General features: G+C 36.1%; 1 long non-coding RNA gene across 1 annotated transcript in view; it reads right to left on the bottom strand.

Annotated features, from left to right (window-relative positions):
• Positions 1-15,789: 15,789 nt before the first annotated feature.
• The window catches only part of LOC127492951 (uncharacterized), a 32,957-nt gene continuing 25,863 nt past the window's right edge, over positions 15,790-22,883 (bottom strand). The window contains exon 3 of the long non-coding RNA XR_007922795.3: positions 15,790-20,533. This is a non-coding gene — a long non-coding RNA (uncharacterized LOC127492951). The remainder of the gene's footprint in view (positions 20,534-22,883) is intronic.

Genomic DNA, 22,883 nt, shown 5'->3' with positions numbered 1-22,883 from the left:
ACAACAAAAAATGAAATATTTAGGTTTGAATTTAACCATAAAAATAAGAGATTTGTCACAAAAACTATAAAACATTGATGGAAAAAAAGTTGAAGAAAACGCAAACAATAGAGTGTTATTTTATGTTAATGGTTGAAAAAATAGTGGCCAGCGCCACTTGGCTAATCTTACAACTATTACCCTGTTGACAAATATATCTCAAAAAGGGTTGATGGCCGGCTCCGCGGCTCACTTGATTAATCCTCCACCTGCAGTGCCAGCACCCCAGATTCTAGTCCCATTTGGGGCGCCGGGTTCTGTCCTTGTTGCTCTTCTTCAGTACAGCTCTCTGCTGTGGCCCGGAAGGCAGTGGAGGATGGCCCAAGTGCTTGGGCCCTGCACCCGCATGGGAGACCAGGAGGAAGCACCTGGCTCCTGGCTTTGGATCAGCGCAGCGCGCCGGCCATAGGCCATTTTGGGGGTGAACCAACGGAAAAGGAAGACCTTTCTCTCTTTTTCTCTCTCATTCTCTAACTCTGCCTGTCAAAACAAAAAAAGTTAAAAATCCATAGTAAAGTAATTTGTATATATAATGCAATTTCTATCAAAATCCCAATGCCATTTTTTTCCAAAAATAACAAACACAATTCTGAAATTCATATAAAACTATTATAGACTTCAAATAGCCAAAAGAATCTTCAGCAGAAACAAAACAAAATAGAGCAAAAGAAAACCAAAATTGAAGGCATCATGCTTTCTGACTACAGAGCTAATGTCATCAAAACACCATGGTATTGGCATAAAAACAGATACATCAAACAATGGAACAAGATAGAAAGTCCAGAAAAAATTTCATACAGTTGTTACAACTGATTTTTAATAAAAGATAAGAATAAAAAAGTGGGGAATGGACAATCTCTTCTATTGAAATATTGGGAAAAATTAATATCCACATGTAAAAACTAAAATTGAATTCTTATATCACACCACATACAAAACTTAATCCAAAATGGACTGAAGACCTAAAAATAATAACTAAATCTATAAAACTACTAGAAAAAAACAGGGCAAATACTTCATTATATTGGTCTGGAAATAATTTTTGGAAAATAGTATTGAAAACACAGGAAACAAAAGCAAAAGCAAATAAATAGGATTGTCATAAATATATAATCTTCTGCACAGCAAAGAAAACAAGCCCATAGAGTGGGAAAATATTTGTAAACCATTCATACAATAAAGGGTTAATATCTAAAGTATTTCATAGACTCTATAGTAACAAAACAAACAACTTGATTAAAAATTAACAGATATTTCTAAAAAGAAGATATAAAAACAACCAACAGTTTTTGAAAAAAATGCTCAATTTCAGTAATCATTAAGTAAATGCAAATTGAAACCACAATGAGATATCACCTCAGGTGTTAGATTGGCTGTTATCAAAAAAGCTAATCCTAAGCACTGGTGAAGATGGAAAGAAATCAAAGTTATGATACTGTTGATAGGAATGCAAATGAGTATAGCCATTAGTGCAGCATGGAGTTTCCTCCAAAAACTAAAAATAGAACTACCATGTGATCCAGCAGTTCCACTCATGTGTGTGTGTGTGTGTGTGTGTGTGTGTGTATGGAAATCGAAATCAAAATGTTGAAGAGATCTATTTTGGATATGCTAATATGAACAACCCCTATTCATTGCAGCATGATTCACAATAGCCAATCAACCTAACGTGTTCATCAATAAATGAAAGAAGAAAATGTAGTATATAATTCAGCCTTTAAAAGGAAGAAAATTCTGTCATTTGTGAAAGCACGGACAGATCTGCAGGATGTTATAAATAAAATAATCCAGGCACGGAATGAAAATATTGCATGACTTCAGCTTTATGTAGGCTCTAAAGTAAGTTAAACTCAGAGAATAGTGACTTAACTGTTGGGCTGAATGCCTTTCTCAATTAACTTTGTCATTTTAAATTGAATATATACTTCAAGATGTAATATTACATCCCATACATATATAAAATGATGACTTGTCACTAAAAGTCATGGCAAGGGTGGGTATTTAGACTAGCACTTCGGATATAAGTTAAGATGTCTGTGGCCTATGCCAAAGTATCTGGATTTGATACCTGGTCTGTCTCCCGACTCCAACTTCCTACTAATGCATACCCTGGATAATATTGATAATGGCCCAGATAAAGGTGTTCCTGTCATCAATACAGCACCCAGACTGCATTTCTGACCCTCAGCTTCATCTTAGCCTTAGCCATTGCTGGTATTTGGGGAGCAGATCAAAGATTTCTCTATTTGTCACTTTCTGTTTTTCCCTGCTTTCTGCCTCTCAAATAAATAAATAACATTTCTAAATAATAAAAATAATCTTATTATTTAATCAATTGTAAGTAAAAATATTTTGTCTAATCCTTTTTTGACGCCATTATTTTATGTATCTAATTCCACAAAGGTAGTAATATTTGTAATTCGGTTTGTACTCTTGAGGAACAGTGGTTTTGTACTTACTACTTGTAGCAATCTTTGTTTAGTGGAGAATCAGAACGTCTATTATCAAAAAAAAAAAAAAAAAAAACTAAACAGAAAGTAAGAAGTGCTGGCTAGGATGTGGAGAAAGGGGAACTCTTATACATTGCTGGTGGTAATGTAAATTAGTACAGCCACTGTGGGAGATAGTATTGATTTCTTTAAAAACTAGATATAGACTTGTCATGAATCCAGAAACCTCACTACTGTGTATATATCCAAAAACACATGGATACATTGTTTCAAAGTGTTACTTGTACCACCGTGTTTATAGTAGCACTGTTCATGGTAGCCAAAATATCGAATAAACAAAGGTGTCCATCATAAGGTGCGTGGATAAAGAGAATGTGATGTGTATATAATGATACATTATTCAGCTTTGAAAAAAATGAAATTTTGTTATTAGCATCAAAATGTTTAAAATCTTAGTGTGCTGTACATTGAGATTTAATGCTATAAGTAGTACTCAAACAGTATTTTTCACTTTATGTTTCTGTGTGGGAGCAAACTGTTGAAATCTTTACTTAATGTATGCTAAACTGATCTTCTGTATATAAAGAGAATAGAAAATGAATCTTGATGTGAATGGAAGGGGAGAGGGAGTTGGAAAGGAGAGGGTTGCGGGTGGGAGGGACGTTATGGGGGGGAAGCCATTGTAATCCATATTCTGTACTTTGGAAATTTATATTCATTAAATAAAAGTTAAAAATAAAAAAATAATAAAATCTTAAAATAAATAACTAAAATGTTTTACTAAAAACATATTGTGAACAGTTCTTGTGTAATTTAAGCAAACCAACTAATTTTTCCTTCATCTCTTTTTGTCATCAATTCTGTCCCTTTGAAGATTTTTAACTGATTAAAATAGTTTTATTTTGCTTACTTATTTCAATTTTGCCAATATAATATGATGTATACATATTTCAGTTTTTACAGTTATCTCTACTTCCTATTTTTTAATGTTTATTTTATTTAGAGAGAGAGAATGGGGGGGGGGAAGGAAAGAGAGAGAACACAAAAGACAGAGATTGTCTCATCTGCTGGTTCACACCCCAGTTCCTGCCATAACTGTGACTGAGACAGCATAAAACCAAGAGTCCGGAACTTGATCTAGGTCTCCCACTTGGGTTTCCAGGACCCTGTACTGGAGCCGTCCCCTGCTAATTCCCAGGGTGCACAGAAGCAGGGAGTTGAAATCAGGAGCAGAGCTGAGCCTTGAACTCAGGCACTCCAGCAGAAAACAGCTATTCAAGCAGTGGCTTAACCCTATGCTGAATATCTGTTGCTATACTTTCTAATTTCATACTTGGGGATACAATGTTCTTCACCCTCAACCCAATTATTAAAAAAAATTTTTCAATCTTTTTCTAGAGAGCTTATCATGAACACTTCTCTTCTAAGTACTGTATACAAATCAGGCACTATTAGCCCGTGCAACCCATTGAGGTACAGGGACATCAATGAACTGCTGAATATCAACAGCCAGAAAATTGTGGGGTTGGGAATGTTTACTGGAGGACTCTCTTCTTACCCTCATCTCTTTCTCATCTATAAGGTTTCTTAAATTCATACTTTGTAAATGAAAATGTTTACCCATACTACAAATATCCACCTCCACATTTAACATTTATCTCACAATGCTCTGAAAGATCACATCCAGAGTCCTTACTATGTTAGATGCTATTCTAGCAAGGGAAGGAAGATAACGTTACTAAGGGACCAAGAGCATTGAGGGGAATGATAGTAGAGACGAACTGAGCAACTACATTTAAAAAGTCTCTCTAAAGACTAACCGTGTACTCAGATCCCTGGAGAGGGACAGGAGAAAAAAATCTCTCAGGCAGAGATGAAGTAGTGCTTGGTCTGGAGAGCAAAAAGCAGCTGACATGTTTACAAAGAGAATAAGTCAGGGTGACAGAGAAAGAAGAGACATGAAAAAAATGAAGTTGAAGAGTCAGTGACATGTCAGCTTGTGCAGATCTTTGTAAGTGATGTGTAGCACACAACAGCAAATGTTACACTCTCTGCGCTCTCGTGTCTCCTACCCATGCACAAGGCCTGACACCTATCATTCCTCTCTGCAGAGAGACTTTTCCCTGGAGAGCTGAGAAGACTAGGAAAACCTGAAGATAAGCTTTGGCTAAAAACTGATAAAAATATATATACACATATGTATAATTCATAGATATGCATATATATGTATATTCCAATTAATGATGAAAAACTATATACATATATAGTCTACAAAAAACTAATGGAAATGGGTATTATGAACAACTATGCATGAATTTCAAATTTTTTGAAAGAGAATAAACTTATCTTTTAATTCCCTTTTCCCCATGAACTTTGAAGTTTCCTCATATTACACACACACACACACACACACACACCTCCCTTATTCATGGAAAGAAAATCTGAAGAGTGTTCTAAATTATCTTCCAGAAGTTTTGGGATCTGTTTCTGGGAAAATCCACTCTAAGGAGGGTTATTAAATCCAAATAAACTCGGATTTCATTCTAACTTTGTTAGGAAGCAATGGGAGACTTTTAAGCAAGGAAGTAGCAGGTCTGAGTTAGGTTTTAATTAAAATGTAACTTCGCTACTTTTTAGGGAATTGAATTGAAAGAAGGAAGTAAGTACTGCTAGAAGAATATCCCAGTAGCACAGGCCAAATATGAGTGTATATTGAACTACTTCTATTGATGTGAAGGAAAAAAAAATAAGTAACTAAAGTATGTCTTGAGATTTGGATTTAAGGCTTGAAATGAGTAAGTGTGAAGGGTGGGGAAGGGAGAGATTCCCTCTACCTCTGTTAGTTCTTGAATGGGATCTTTGGCTGAGTCAAGAAAGCAAATTAATACCATCACAATTAACATGGGAAGGGTCGATTTCCAAATGCCCACAACAATCACAGCCAGGTCGAGTCAAAGCCAGGAAACAGCAGCTGCATTCATGCCTCCTAAGTGGTTGGCAGCGATCCCGATACATGAGCCATCATCTGCTGCTCCTAATGTGCAGCATTAGCAGGAAACTGGATTGGAAGAGGAGGAAGGATTGGAACTCTAGCACTCTGCTTTGGGTCCAGGCAAACCAAGTGATGCTTTAACCTGTTGTGCCACAATGCTTATCAGTATTTTCTTTTTTTTTTTTTGATAGTAGCCATCCTAATGGGTATGAGGTGGTATCTCACTGTAGTTTTATTTTCATTGCCTTAATGGTTAGTGATGTTGAGTGCTGTTTTGTATATATTCTTGAAATAATCAATATACTAACTTGGCGTATGTTCCCTTCATTTCTTCAGAGAGGGAAAAATAGAAATAAAATAGATATCTAAGATAATGTTTATCTTTTAGCCTATTGGATGCTTCTGACATTGAAGCATAATGAGGAAAACTGGGAGAGGAACAGATTTGGGGGTATAATCAATAGCTTTTGTTCTTTTTTATTTTTTGCTATGTTAACATTAGAGATTTCAGGACACATGTGGGGCTCAAACAAGTTGCTACAAGAGAAGCAGATTTGAGTGTTCCTGTGCCACAGCAGGTATTCAAAACCAGGGGTTGATTGAGATCACCTCGGGACGTCACATGGGAGGAGAGAGGGTAACCAGGGTGGAATGCTGCATCTTTAGAGGACAACATGCCTTCAAAGGAGTCTGGGAGGAAGGACTCCCATGATAAAAGCAAAACCAAGAAGGTGCCAAGGTTGAAAACTACCTTTCAGCAACCAGGGGGTGTTTAAGTCCTTTGAGTAGACACTGGTATGTACTAGCTATATAATTAGTTGTCTTTTCAAGTTCAGTTGCAACTCAGTTTGGGAAGAGAAGCCTTACTGAAGAGATTGAAAAATCAAGGACAACAATACAAGGTGAGAATGGAAGTAGATTTTTAATATCTCTTTTAAAAGCAGTTTGTTGTGAAGCAGAGGTTTGAAAAGGTGGCGAGGGTGATTGCTTTTTCTTCCTTTTCATTTTATAAATATGTAATTGTAAGATGGCTTTTTGCTTACAGAACACATTCAATATTTTAGAAGTCCTCCTAACCTGTCCATTCAGTTCACCTTACTGTTTACATGACTTATTTTCACTTTCACACTGAGTTAACCACATTCACCTTGTTCTAGAACCATTATTAAGTCCTCAATGCTTGATTCTCAGATTAAATTTCTTTTGTTCTCTTTTTCAAGTATTTTATCATGCTAAAATACCGATAACATAAAATTTAACAACATAATTTTAAGTGTACAGTTCAGTGGTGTTAAATACACTCAAAATGCACAATCATCACCGTCAGCCCCAGAACTCTCTTTTTATCTAGCAAAAAATGAAACACTTTACTCATTACACAATAACTCTCTGCCCCCTCTACCTCCTAGCCACTGGGAAACCAACTCCCATACTCTTGTCCATATTTATAGATCTGAGTATAATAAGTACATCATGTAAGTGGAATCACATAGTAATTGTTGTTGTTGTTGGTATATTTTAGCTGATATAACCGATCACCGATGTTGTAGCAAATGTAAAAATTCGCATCATTTTTAATACTGAACAATATTCTGTAGTGTATACACTACATTTCACTTTTTCAATTATATGCCAATGGGCATTTAGGTTATTTCTACATCATGGCCATTGTAAATAGTGTTGCATGAACATGCGAGTGCAGCTATTATGTCTTCCATATCTCGATCTCAATTCTTTTTGATAGATACCTAGAAGCAGAATTGCAGGTCATATAATAATCCTATTTTCCATTTTTTTTTAGTAACTGCCATACAGTTTTTCTTAATGGTTGTATCATTTTACATTCCCATCAACAGTACACAACACTCCAACTTCTTCACATCCTCACCAATCAACTTTAATTTTTAACTTCCTCCCTCCCTCCCTTCCTCCCTTCTTCTCTCTCTCTCCCTCTTTCTCTCCCTCCCTACTTCTCTCCTCCCCTCCCTCCCTTCCTTTCTTCCTTCCTTCCTTCCTCTTTCCCTTTCATCTTGTCATCAGATTTTGTAAAGGTATAATATCAATTCACTGTATATTCACAGGCTTAATTTGCCACTAATCATAATATTCAACAAGTAAAAAGTAGGAAGACCACAGTTCCACAGAAAGCACATATAAGGGCTAAAAATGATGATCATATTCCAAAATACCCATTTAATTCATATTCATTTTTAGAAAGCTTTTATTTAATAAATATAAATTTCATAGGTACAGCTTTTGGATTATAATGGCTCATCCCCCCTGCCCTCTCACCTGCAAGCCATCTATCTTCTACACCCTCTCCCATCCCATTCTTTATTGAGATTCATTTTTAATTATTTTTATATATAGATCAACTCTATACTAAGTAAAGATTTCAACAGTTTGCACCCACAGGGACATCCAAAGTATAAAGCACTTTATAAAGACTAGTTTTACCATTAATTCTTATAGTACAACTCATTAAGGACAGAGATCCTACATGGAGAGCAAGTGCACAGTGACTCCTGTTGTTGATTTAACAATTGACATTCTTATTAATGATATCAGTGATCACCCGATGCTCTTGACATGAGCTGCCAAGGCTATGGAAGCCTCTTGAGTACACAAAACTTTGACATTATATAGACATGGCCATAATCAAAGTGGAAGTTCTCTCCTCCCTTTGGAGAAAGGTACCTCTTTCTTTGATGGCCCCTTCTTTCCACCAGGATCTCACTCACAGGGATTTTTCATGTACATCATTTTTTGCCACAGTGCCTTGGATTTCCAATGCCTGCGAAACTCTCATGGGCTTTTTAACCAGATCCGAATGCCTTAAGGGCTGATTCTGAGGCCAGAGTGCTGTTTAGGGCATTTGTCATTCTATGAGTCTGCTGTGTATCCTGCTTCCCATATTGGATCATTCTCTCCTTTTTAATTGTATGCCTTATTATTAGAAGACACTTGGTCTTATTTATGTGATCCGTTTGACACTTATTAGTTTCTTTATGATCAGTTATGAACATACATTAATCATTTTTACTAGTAAGATGGCATTGGTACCTGACTACTTAATGGGATTTGGAGTCCCAGTGCAAGTTTTTAGCTTTATCCTAAGGGGTAAGTCCGAGGGAATGTTTGCTGAACTGTACAACTCCTCCCTTTCTTATTCCCACTCTTATTTTTAGCAGGGATAAATTTTCAATTGGATTTAAATACCTAAGAGTAATTCTATGTTAAGTAAAGAGTTCGACCATTGATATTAAGCAGAAAAAGAAAATACTAAAAAGAATAAAATAGTAAGCTGTTCCTCGACAGTCAGGACAAGGGCTGATCAAGTCATTGCTTCTCATAGTGTCAGTTTCACTTCTACAGGTTTCCTTTTCAGTGCTCAGTTTTCACAGAGCAGAGAGAACATATGATATCTGCCCCTTTGGGACTGGCTTATTTCATTTTTGTATTCTATATTAACTGCCACATATCATAGAAAATTTATAATTGCCTTTTTGAGACTGGCATATTTCATTAAGTGTAATGCTTTTCAGTTGCATCTATTTTGTTGCAGAAGACAGGATTTCATTCTTTTTTATGGCTGAGTAGTATTCCATAGTGTCTATGTACATTTTCTTTATGCAGTCATCAGTTGATGGACATCTGGATTGATTCCATATCTTAGCTATTATGAATTGAGATGCAAAAATATGACGGTACAGATAACTCTTTCATATGATGGTTTCATTTCTTTTGAAGAAATTCCCAGGAGTGGGATGGCTGGGTCATACAGTAGATCTACTTTTGTAATTCTGAGGAATCACCATAGTCTTCCATAATGGTTGTAATAGTTTGCATTTCCACACAACAGAAAAGGATACCCCTTTCTCTACATCCTTGCCAGAATTTATTGCATACAAAGTTATTGATATTTGTGTGTTAATTTTATATCCTCCAACTTTACCCATTTTCATGATATTCAATTTATCATTTTTTGTTAGTTGACTTTATTTTCATATCCAAGAATTTATTGACAAAATCAGTGTCATAAGCTTTTGTCCTTTCTTCTAAAAGTTTCACAGCTTTAATTTTTTACAGTTAGCTCTATTTGAGTTAATTTGTTGTACATAATGTTAGATAAGAGTTTAATTTCTTTTTTTTTTTGCATGTGGATATCCTGTCTCTCAGCATAATTTTGGTAAAGTTTTTTCTTTCTCCATTGAAAGCTCTTGAACCCTTGTCAGAAATGTTTTGGCCAATATATGAGACTATGGTTCTGGGCCTTTTCATCTATTCCAATGTTCAGTATGTCCTTTGTGCCAATTACTGTAGCTATGTAAAAATTAAGAATAGGAATGTGTAATCCTCCAGATTTTCTCTTTTCTTCCAAAAAATATTGTGTCCAAGATTCCTTAAATTCCATATAAATTATTAAATGGGGATTTCTGCTTATTAAAATAACATTAGATTTTAAAGAGATTGCAATGAATTTGTAAATTGCATTAGATATTGTTGAAAAATTCACAAATAATACATGAACCTGGAATATGTATCCTTTTATATATGTCTTCTTTTTTTTGGTTTTAATATGATTTTATTTTATAGGTTTTAATTTTTTAAGTTTTTTTTAACTTTTATTTAATGAATATAAATTTCCAAAGTACAGAATATTGATTACAATGGCTTCCCCCCCATAATGTCCCTCCCACCCGCAACCCTCCCCTTTCTCACTCCCTCTCCCCTTCCATTCACATCAAGATTCATTTTCAATTCTCTTTATATACAGAAGATCAGTTTAGCATACATTAAGTAAAGATTTCAACAGTTTGCTCCCACACAGAAAGATAAAGTGAAAAATACTGTTTGAGTACTAGTTAGAGCATTAAATCACAATGTACAGCACACTAAGGACAAAGATCCTACATGAGGAGTAAGTGCAAAGTGACTCCTGTTGTTGACTTAACAAATTGACACTCTTATTTATGGCCTCAGTAATCACCCTAGGCTCTTGTCATCAGCTGCCAAGGCTATGGAAGCCCCCTGAGTTCACTGACTCTGATCATATTTAGACAAGGCCATGGTCAAAGTGGAAGTTCTCTCCTCCCTTCAGAGAAAGGTACCTCCTTCTTTGATGACCCATTCTTTCCACTGGGATCTCACTCACAGAGATCTTTCATTTAGGTTTTTTTTTTTTTTTTCCCCCAGAGTGTCTTGGCTTTCCATGCCTGAAATACTCTCATGGGCATTTCAGCTGGATCCGTATGCCTTAAGGGCTGATTATGAGGCCAGAGTGCTATTAGGACATTTGCCATTCTATGGGTCTGCTGTGTATCTCACTTCCCTTGTTGGACCATTCTCTCCCTTTTTTATTCTATCAGCTAGTATTTGCAGACACTATTCTTGTTTATGTGATCCCTTTGGTTCTTAGTCCTATCATTATGATCAATTGTGAACAGAAATTGATCACTGGGACTAGTGAGATGGCATTGGTACATGCCACCTCGATGGGATTGAATTGGAATCCCCTGGTATGTTTCTAACTCTACCGTTTGAGGTAAGTCAGCTTGAGCATGTCCCGAATTGCACATCTCTTCCCTCTCTTATTCCCACTCTTATATTTGACAGTGATCACTTTTCAGTTAAGTTTCAGCACTTAAAAATAATTGTGTATTGATTACAGTATTCATCCAAAAGTATTAAGTAGAACAAACAAAAAAAAATACTAAGAGGGATAACATATTAAGCTGCTCATCAACAGTCAGGGTGAGGGCTGATCAAGTCACCATTTCTCATAGTGTTCATTTCACTTTAACAGGTTTCCCTTTTGGTGCTCAGTTAGTTGTCACCTATCAAGGAGAACAAGTGGTATTTGTCCCTTTGGGATTGGCTTATTTCACTCAACATGATGTTTTCCAAATTCCTAACAGGTATCACTTCTCAGTTAAAATTTAATCACCTAAGAATAATTGTGTGTTAATTACAGAGTTCAACCAATGGTACTAGAACAAAAAAAAAATACTAAAATGGATAAAGTATTACATTGTACATCAACTGTCAGGACAAGAGCTGATCATGTCACTGTTTCTCACAGTGTCCATTTCACTTCAACAAGTTTCCCCTTTGGTGCTCAGTTAGTTGTCGCCAATCAGGGAGAACATATGATATTTGTCCCTTTGGGACTGGCTTAATTCACTCAGCATGATGCTTTCCACATTCCTCCATCTTGTTGCAAATGACTGGGTTTCGTTGTTTTTGACTGCTGTATAGTATTCTCTAGAGTACATGTCCCATAATTTCTTTATCCAGTCTACTGTTGATGGGCATTTGGGTTGGTTCCAGGTCTTAGCTATTGTGAATTGAGCTGCAATAAACATTAATGTGCAGACAGCTTTTTTGTTTGCCAATTTCATTTCCTTTGGGTAAATTCCAAGGAGTGGGATGGCTGGGTTGAATGGTAGGGTTATCTTCAGGTTTCTGATTGGAAGAATCAATCAATATCATCAAAATGTCCATTCAATGCAATACCAATCAAGATACCGAAGACCTTCTTCTCAGATCTAGAAAAAATGATGCTGAAATTTATATGGAGACACAGGAGACCTCGAATAGCTAAAGCAATCTTGTACAACAAAAACAAAGCTGGAGGCATCACAATACCAGATTTCAGGACATACTACAGGGCAGTTGTAATCAAAACAGCATGGTACTGGTACAGAAACAGATGGATAGACCAATGGAACAGAATTGAAACACCAGAAATCAATCCAAACATCTACAGCCAACTCATATTTGATCAAGGGTCCAAAGCCAATCCCTGGAGTAAGGACAGTCTATTCAATAAATGGTGCTGGGAAAATCGGATTTCCACGTGCAGAATCATGAAGCAAGACCCCTACCTTTCACCTTACACAAAAATCCACTCAACATGGATTAAAGACTTAAATCTACGACCTGACACCATCAAATTATTATATACGTCTTCTTTAACTTCTTTTTTTTAGATTTGAATACATTGTCCTTTTTATTTTTTAAATATTTATTTATTTATTTTAAAGGCAGAGTTTCAGAGAGGCAGAGGCAGAGAGATAGAGAGAGAGGTCTTCCATCTGCTAGTTCACTCCCCAAATGGGTATAACTGCCAGAGCTGCGTAGATCCAAAGCCAGGAGCCAGGAGCTTCTTCCAGGTCTCCTACATGAGTATAGGGGCAAGGACTTGGATTGTCATTGACTGCTTTCCCAAGCCATATCAGAGAGATGGATTGGAAGAGGAGCAGCTGGGACTCGAATTGATATCTATATGGATGCCAGCACTGTGGCAGCTTTACCTGCTATTACTACAGCACTGGCCCCTGCGATCATTTTCATTTCAAAATGAATTTTTGTATATATCCAGGCCTTCATTCTCAGATAAGAGGATCTTGACTCCTTGAAAAATGAAAAATAAGCATGTCCATTATTCATCAAAAAAGAAAAAGCATTCACTTCTTACTGATCCATAAGCTGTTCCTAAATATTCCTTTTATTCTACGATATTTAACAATTGTTCTTCTTGAAATTTCAATTTAATGCCCTAATTCTTCCCAGCAACACTGTTTTAAAAATACCTCTGGACAAGTCATTGCCTGAAATTTGATTGTACACTATGTGTAAAATTGTGCTTCTCATGAACCTGTGGCCTTGGGATAGTGTTCTGGATGATTCAGGAATTAGATGCAACGTGAAAAATATGGCTTAATTAGAGGGAATACAAAAGTAACATTTTTAAACTCAGTATATTCTAAAAGACCATTCAATATTTTTTCTTCTGAATGAAATTTGATATTCATCTGTTTTTCCATTTTCCATACAAGCTTTCCATAGGCTCTTACTGTGTGGAATGTTGCAATAATCATGTACTCCTTTTCGAATTTCTACTATGCACTCCATAGCCAAAGCTGAGGCTCTGAAATACTGTTCTTCCTTTTTGGTAAAAACTTGAAGTTATTTTGTTGAAAGTAAAGAGGTGCAGTAGTTAAATTAGAATAAAAGGCAATAGTACTGGGATTTACACTACCATTTTGGTTACACTATGAAATCTCCATGTTGGTTTCATTGGCTGTGTTAATGTAGGCAGACTGCTGTTGAGGAGAACAGAAGCAGTTAATACATTTACTGTTTCCCAGAGATAAGCAGGAGCATGAGATGCCAAATATTCACCATCACATTTTGTCCAGCCACTTCCAGTCTGTAAGAAAGAGAACTACTAATTTGATTCTCCAAGTTCAATTAGGTACACTTGCTTGTCTCCAAAAGTGCTTATAGAGGTTCAAGTTCAGAATTGGGTTTCCCCATTGGTTGACTATCTAGTAAGGTCAGAGGATGACTATGGTGGAGTATGTGTGGAGGCAGGATCACATGGCAAGCCAGGAACAGAGCAATTTTGACAGATTTGTTGTTTTCATTTTACAAGTTTTTTATCTTCTTGGTTAAGTTAATTCTCAAGTATTTTATTCTTTTGGTTGTTATTGTAAATAAAATAGTTTGCACAATTTCCTGTTCATTGTTCATTGTTGGTATATAAAAAGGCAAATGATTTTGTGTTTTATTTCTCTATTCTTTATAATGTTTTGTACCTCATTTCCTGCATTATTGGCTTCTTTCATCTTTAGTTGATTTTTTTTGTAGTGAGATGTGTGAAATTCCTTTCTCATTTCCTTTTGTGTATGTTCTATAGATGTGTTCTTTGTGGTTATCATGGGAATTACATTTAACACCCTAGAGTTAAAATATTCTGAATTTATACCAGCTTCACTTAAGTGCCTTGCAAAATCTCTGCTATTTTATAGTCCCATCCCCATCTTCTTGGTTGTTTACGTCACATGATTACATCTTTACAATCTGTATGCTCAAAACATAAACTGCATTTAGCCTCTTAAATTTTGGAGAAACCATAATGTGGAGGTACAAAGTAAAATGACAATAATACTGATATCTATAATTGCCATGTATTAACATTTATTGATATCTTTAATGTATATTTTCACAGTATCAGGTTATTTTCTAGCTTCTGTTCATTTCACCGTGTAGGACTTTTCATCATTTCCTTTTGGTAAGATCAAGTGTGAACTAATCTCATGAGTGTTTGTCTAGTGTTGTCTTAATTTTTCCCTCATTTTTGAAGGAGAGTTTTGTTGATTAAAGAATTCTTGGGGACTGATGCTGTGGCATAGCGGGTAAAGCTTCAGCCTGCAGTGTCAGCATCCCATATGGGCACTACTCCCAATCCCGGCTGTTCCACTTCCGATGCAGCTCTCTGCTATGGCCTGGGAAAGCGGTACAAAAAGGCCCAAGTCCTTGGGTCCCTGTACCCATCTGGGAGACCCAGAAAAAGCTCCTGTCTCCTGATTCCAGATTGGGCAGCTCCAGCCATTGCGGCCAATTGGGGAATGAACCAGTGAATGGAAGACCTCTCTCTCTGTGTAACTCTATCTTTCAAATAAATAAATAAAAATTGAATTCTTGTTTGACAGTGTTTATTTTTTATATGTCTATTTGACAGGTAGGTGGGGAAGAGATAGAGTACAAAAGTGAGAGAGAGAGTCCATCTACTGCTCCTCTCAGTGGCCAGGAATCGACCATGACTGAAGCCAGAATCTAGGAATACTTTCCAGGTCTCTTATATTTCTTTGGAGTTTATTGAACTTCTTGACTGTTTATGTTCATGTCTATTCAAATTCACTGATTCTGGTGCCCACTCAAATTTTCTTTTCAATCTCTTGTTACTTTTGTTATTTTAGCTATTAGGATTTTCAACTCAGAAATTTATTCATATTTCTTTTTATATTTTCTATCTCTTTTTGATATTTCCATGTTTTGATACAATATTTTCTTAACCTTTCTTCACCTTCCTCTTTGCACCTCTCTGGCAGAATCAGCAATGAGCAAACAGTTCCTGATGTTTAAAGGATGGGATCCTTTTTGCTCTTCATTATTCCTATGAGCTGTTCCAGGAAAAAAATATGCAGCTGTCTTCCATGTGATTGAGGGGTGGGGAATGATTGATGTGACTTTGTGAAATACTGTTTTTTTTTTTCTTTTTGGAAGGTTTTTTATGTAATGAACACAAATTTTCAGGTGTATAGCTTTTAGGGATATAGTGTTTCTTCCCCCCCCCGATACCCACCCTCCCACCTGCACTCCCATCCCACCTCCCACTCCCTCTCTCATTCCATTTTCCATTAAGTTTCATTTTCAATTGACTTTATATACGGAAGACCAACTTTTTACTAAGGAGATATTTCAACTACTTGCACCCACACAGACACACAAAGTATAAAGTACAGTTTGAAGACAATTTTTACTATTAATTCTCATAGTACAACTCATTAAGGACAGAGGTCCAGCACGGGGAGCAAGTACACAATGATTCCTGTTGTTGATTTAACAGTTGACAATCTTATTTATGACATCAGTGATAACCAGAGGCTCCATGAGTCGCCAAGGCTATGGAAGCCTTTTGTGTTTACAAACTACGTCAGTTTTTAGACAGGGCCGTATGCAAAGTAGAAGTTATCTTCTCCCTTCAGAAGAAAGTACATCCTTTGATGGCTCCTTCTTTCCACTGGGGTCTCACTCACAGAGATCCTTCATGTAGAACCATTTTTGCCACTATGTCTTGGCTTTCCATGCCTGAAATGCTCTCATGGTGTTTTCAGTCAGGCCTTAGGGGTTGATTCTGAGGTTAGAGTGCTGTTTAGGATGTTTGTCATTCTATGAGTCTGCTGTGTGGACTGCTTCCCATGTTAGAACTTTCTCTCCTTTGTAATTCTATCTATTGTTATTACCAGGCACTTGGTCTTATTTATGTGATCCCTTTGACTGATGGTCCTATGTATATGATGAATCCCATGCTTAAATGATCACTTTATCACATAAAATGGGATTAGTATCACCCAGGTAAATGGGATTTGGAGACCTATGGCAGATTTTTAGCTTCATCCTTAGGGGTAGGTCTGTGGGAATGTGTACTGATCTGTACATCTCCTCCCTTTCTCATTCCCACTCTTATTATTTTAACTGGGATCTATTTTCAATTGACTTTATACATCTATAATTAATTCTATGTTAAGTAAGGAATTCAGCAAGTGGTATTAAGAAAAAAAAGAATAAAAAATATATAAAGTGAAATAATAAAGTGTTCCTCAACAGTCAAGACAATGGCTGTTCAAGTGAAATGCTGCATTTGATAAGAAGTAACCCCAAATTATTATTCAAGTCTTTCTATGGAAGTTGCAAGTCTTTCTAGACTCCAGATTCCAAAATGGTTACATTAGACATATTCAATTTACTAGATGGGGGAATAAACTCCTGGTGCTTCCTAATCTTAATTCTTCCCGAGGTTGATTTTTAAAACTAAAGAAATGACAAACAACTGCTAATTATACAATGACTGTATATTATTATTATTATTTTACAATCAAATTCCCCTCAAGTATCTATCATTTATAAACTTAGGCATTTGGTTTCACTGAATTTAAAGTAGCATTTCCTTTTTTCTTACTCAACTTAGCTTCATTATTTACTCAATTTTTCCCAATTTCCCTGTCTAATTGTGTTTATTCCTGTCTCCATGACTCTCATCCTATGCTGTTTTATGAGATCACTTCATTATGGTTCTGCCATACCACGGAGAGCCTAGAACCTCCTCACTATTTTGGTTAAGTTCTGTATCTTGTAGAAGTACTTCTATGGACAACCATAACCAGGAAGCCTACAAGGCGGGCAATTCAGGGGAAACATAGTTGTAGCTTAGCTAAACTAAAACCCTACAAAATGACAATAACTGGTAGTAATGAAAGTTTGCAAAATCAAAGAATACATATATTGTCCCCTGTTTATGCAGTTCCTATACTGAGCAATAGCTTGGTAATTAAAATTTCACCATCAAAGGTGCCATTATTAGAACCCTGTTGGTGCTCTCAGGTGTTAAATCAAGCATGAGACTTTGCCCCAGAGTGTCCTGTGAATTCTTGCATCTTATCAGCTGCTCGTGATTCTTTTGATGGCATTATGATAAAAATAAACATTTTATATCTAGAAATGAAGAATACAGTTGTATCTATACACACTAATAAGTCCTCCCTCCTTCTCTCCAGTCTTTCTCTACTGCATTTGTGTGCACATGCGTACGCACACACACACAGCATATACCCTGCAGTGACACCATAAATTACCCCAATATAAAAAAGAAAAACGGTTCTGAGTGTATTTAAGAAAAGCTCTGTGAATGTGCACAGAAATGACACATGTGCAAATAAAATGAAAGGAATTTGGTTTTGATCTAATGACTTCATCGATTTTTCCTAAGCAGAATTGTAATTACCTGCACAGGAGCTTAAAGAAATGTAGGCAGCAAGTTTCAGGAGTTATCTTATTAAATGAATATGTTATTTGTATTCTATATGGAAATTAGTTTGTGTGTTTTGACTTTATGTATGAGGCTTAGACCCCCTGGGCATCCCAGGAGGGACTGGGCACAGCTGATTTCTTCATCGGCTAGGCAGAAGCCTGACAGCCACAGATGTGAGCTGCTCCAGCTTTAGGTGTGAAAGCTGCTTTGTGAAGCCAGGATTCAGGCAATTAAGCCAGTTCCCCTCCTGGTAAGCTGGTAGTGAGCCAGGGCACTGTCAGGGCTGCCCACATTGCTCCAGGCAGAGGGTTTGGTGAGATGGAACACCTGAAGCCACTTGCTGGAAGAGAACAAAGACTGAACAACTAAAATGTTAAGTGTTTCGATTGTACAATCCATTAGCCTTTTGCTGACAGATTAAATTCAAATAAACTATAATCTACCCAAGACAATATCATTGCCAATCCCATATAGCTCCTTAGTTTTGTTAAGCACAGTCATTACTAATTGCCTATGGTTTGTTATATATCAATCATGTGCTTTATCTTACTTTTTACAAAAACAGCCAAGTGAAGTCTATTATCACTATTGCTATTTAGAGATTAGAAAACAAGCTGTGAGCAGATCAGTACCTTATTGCAGATTATACAACTCAGAAGTGGCCAAGCTAGGACTGAAGCCCAAATTTTCCTACTTTGACATTAGAATTGACTTTAAATATTTTGGCAATAGACAGGACACAAAGCCAGTTTTACTGTTCTCTCAAGTACAGTCTTGGATTATTGCCATGGTTTTAGTATATTGCTTATGGAACTAGTACTATTTTGTCATGGTCTATCCATTAGTTTGAGAACACCCAATAATTGTGAACCTCATACTTTGTCATATTTTCTAAGTAAAAGTTAAAATTGTGACTAGTCCTCAAAATCAAAGGACAGTTTGCATTTCATATGAATAGAGGTTATAAAGAATAAATCTTAAGTGGTCACACTATCAGGAATGTTGCTAGGTACATGTACATTTTGTCAATAAATTATTCCACCAATGAGATATAGGTAGTATATTATTCCCTTCCAAAAGGGAATACAAAATTCAATGTTAAGGAACTTCCATTGAGAACAAGAATACTATGATCCAGATGGAATGTGAACCCCATCCTATGTGATTCTCAAGATGAAGAGAGAAAAACAAAATATACACTAGTATTAAATCTATATTCTTCACCATGTACTCCACTCAATATTTTTTCTCTTTTTCAGAAGAAAAATATATATTTTAGAAAGATATCAAAATTATTTACATGACATTTAGAATATTGTGTGAAATTTAAATACTTCCTAAAGCTAACTCCTTTCTCTCTTTATAAAAATATTTTAATTAAGCTACAATATAGTAACTATTCAAGTCATTTCCTTCTTTTTTTAAGATTGTGCATATAAGTGACATTATGCAATAGTTTTCTTCCTGTGTCTGGCTTATTTGCTTAGTAGCCTAGTGATGTCTTCCATGTTTATCCATGTGATGGTAAATAGCAGGATCTCCTTTTTTGAAGCCAAATAAGATTCCACTGTCTGCAGAATTTTATTATCCATTCATCTTCCAAAGAGAACTTGCACTGCTTCCTTATCTTTGCTTGTTATTCATTGTGTTACAAAGAAGGTGAGTGCAGATGTCTTCATAATGTGGTGATCATTTCCTTTGAACATGTACAAAGAAGGATTGCTAGGTCATATAATATGTATATATATATATATGTATATATATATATAGAGAGAGAGAGATGTATATGTTTAATAAAATAAAATAATATAATGATAAAATAAAAAATAGATTAGTGGGGGGTGTGCGGCTTCCAGCTGTGATTCAATCTCCAAAAGCCTTCAGTGACCAGGGTTGGGCTGAGGCTAAAACTGGAACTGGGAACTCAATAATCCAGGTTTCCTAGGTATATTGCAGGAACCCAATTACTTGAGCCATCATCACTGCTTCACAGGATCTGCATTGGAAGGAAGCTGGAATCAGGAGCCAGACCCGGGAATCAAATCTAGACATTGCAATACTGGAGTTTATAGTTATATAGCTCCTAGGCTATATACATGCCCCTGGTAGTTCCATTTTTAATTTCTTTAGCAATCTCCATGCATTTTCCATGATGGCTGCAGCAATCTACATTCCCACCAGTAGTGGAAAGGATTCCCTTCTTTCCACACCCTTGCCAACATTTGTCATCACTTAACTTTTTATTGAATCATATTGCAAATGAGAAAAAGGATACAAGTTATCATGAGTTGCCTAATATCCCAAAGGGCAGAAAAGAATTCTGACTTTAATGGCTGTGGTTGTTCCACAAACAGATGCCTCGGATTTCTGAGGGTACAGAAGGATTTTTAACACATAGGAAATAACTTTTCTCGACAATAGATTAAAAGCACTTCGTTGAGCCTAGAAGATTGCAGAGTCCTTCAATACTGGCTACTAAAGAAAGATAGAGTTCTGTGAATTCTCTTTTGGCTAAGCTTCAAATAGCACTTCACTTAGAGTTTTCATCCATTTTTTGCCAATATTCTTGTAAACATAAGCTTGCATGAAATGCTCATCAGGAAGATAAATTATTTCTTGCAAACAGGAAATGTAGCTAGATAAAGTCTATTGTGAATTGCTTGCTGGTCTCCTCTAAATGGAAGAAAAAAAAAAACTCATGGAGAATCAAATTAAATATACACATCAGTACAAACAAAAATAAATGAAAAAATAACAGGTTTGCTTATAAATATGCTTAATACAAAACATTTTTACAGTTATTAGAATCAGTGCTTTATACCTCGGATTATCACAGTTAATGTCTAACAATTTGCCACTTCAGTTGTTCTATGAGGACTAAAAGATGGATAAATAATGTTAATTAAAACCCTAACTCTGTTGATGATAACAAAGTCTAATTAATGGAAAAAATATTCAATGCTACCTTATGGTAACACCATTGTTTTAATTTTAATTGTCTCTAAAGAGGAATTATGTGCCTTTGAATATGCAAATATGCATCACTCCAGGAGGTAGAATTTAATTCTCTGTTGGACATGCCTCCAAGCCCTACTCCAAGCCTTGATGGAGGACTAGTTGTTTTGACCTCTCATTACCAAAGAACAGGGTAGGGGAAAAGGAAAATGAGAAACTCTACAGTGGAGGAATTTACCAAATACTGTCCAGATCAAAGGGTGAGTCAACTGCGTGAGTCAGCGAGATACCATCACAGTGCCCTGTGCTCCCACTTGAGAAGAAGAGCGCTTCACTTCCAAAAGTTCATAATCCTGCTTGAGCCCAAGAAAAACATCAGACAGACCCAGACTTCAGGGCAATGCAGAGGGTAACTGTGGGTCCCTGCTGTGGTTGGCAAGGTCTTGAAAACAAAGGCAAGACTAAAACCGTCTTTGTTGTTTCCATGAAAATTTTCATCTTCATTCAAAGTACATGTATCTTGTCAAATAGTTTATATCATTTATTACTTCTATATTTATCAAATCATTTATTGCATTTAATTGAGAGAGAAATAGAGAGAAAGGGGAAGGTGAGAAAGAGCACACTCCATCTGTTGATTCATTTCCGAAATGCCTGCAGTAGCTGGGGCTGGGCAGGGCCCAAGCAGGAACTGGAAACTTGATAGAGTTCTCCTATGTGGGTGGCAATTACCCAACTACTTCAGCCTTCACTATTACCTCCCAGGGAATAACTTAGCAGAAAGCTGGAATCAGGACTCAAATTTAGACACTCTGGCATGGGATGTGGGCTATCCACCACTCCAAATTCCTTCTCTTTAAATACATTAAAATAGTAAACTATTTTTACAGTTTTATTTTGCACAGTGTACAGTGTTTTAAATTATTCTACATTTATATGTGAAGCTTTGTAGTTTGTAGCCCAGAACACCTATGTGTATTCCTATTTTAATGTATTTAGGGATGACAGCTTCTCTGGAATGATGATCAACAACTGTTTTCTTAAGGGGCCAGATACTAAATGGTATAGGATTCCCTTTGTACATCATTTAAGTACTTGAATAATGATTGAAAATGCAACTATTTAAAAATATATCTATCCTTAGATCACAAACCATAAACAGACAACTGGTCACTTTTGACCTTAGTGCCATAGTTTATCTACTTTGTTTCTCAAATATAGTGAGTACAGAATTGTAGGATTATAGATTATGTACATATTCAACTACACAAGATATTGCCCCAAACTTCTAAAGGGGATAAACCAATCATTATACGTATTATAATATATTATAATTGCAGGTCATACAGTCTCTTCACCTGGTATAAGATTTGTGTCATTGTGGTGGATAAAAAGTTATTGGGGTTTTAGTTAGCATTTCCCTTATCACTTTTGAGATTCAGCACTTTTATGTGTTTATTTATCATTAAGATTTTCTTCATATAAGATTAGATCTTTTTCCAATATGAAGTATTATCTCTTATTGATATTTTGTTCCATTTATTAATCATTCTTAAATTACGGCTATGTGAATGTTAAGTACCTTTTTCTCTTATTATCTTCTTTTTACATTTTATGGTAACTTTTAAATAGATATTTTTGATTTTCATGTAGTTTAACTTAGTAATACTTCCTATTCAAGAATATAAAATTATTATTTTCTCTTCAACATTTTTCAAGATTTGCTTTCACCTTTAGGTAATTCGTCTATCCTAAATGGCTGAGTATCATAGTATGCAAAGTTAATTAGCTTCTCCTCTCAGCTGTGTCTTCTCACCACTCCTCGCCCTCATCCCACCCAGGACAATCTTTGGCTCTTAGATACATTATACTCTTGTGTTAACAATCACAGTTTACAGCACCATCTCAGAGTTGACCCCTGCCTTGCTGATCATTCTGCCTCTCAGGATGTGGGTGAGCACAGTCTGAGAGCATCATGATTTGGAAGGATGTATTCTTCCTATCTGTTGTCTTCAGAGGAATCATCCTTCATGTTTTAGAAGTGCTAGGGTGCCAGAGCATTTTGTGG

Source organism: Oryctolagus cuniculus, chromosome 5 (assembly GCF_051225735.1).
Source record: "Oryctolagus cuniculus isolate XC-2025 breed Fujian yellow rabbit chromosome 5, ASM5122573v1, whole genome shotgun sequence".
Taxonomy (NCBI): domain Eukaryota; kingdom Metazoa; phylum Chordata; class Mammalia; order Lagomorpha; family Leporidae; genus Oryctolagus; species Oryctolagus cuniculus.
The sequence above is the reverse complement of the archived record's forward strand: the minus strand, read 5'-3'. Positions and strand labels throughout refer to the sequence as shown.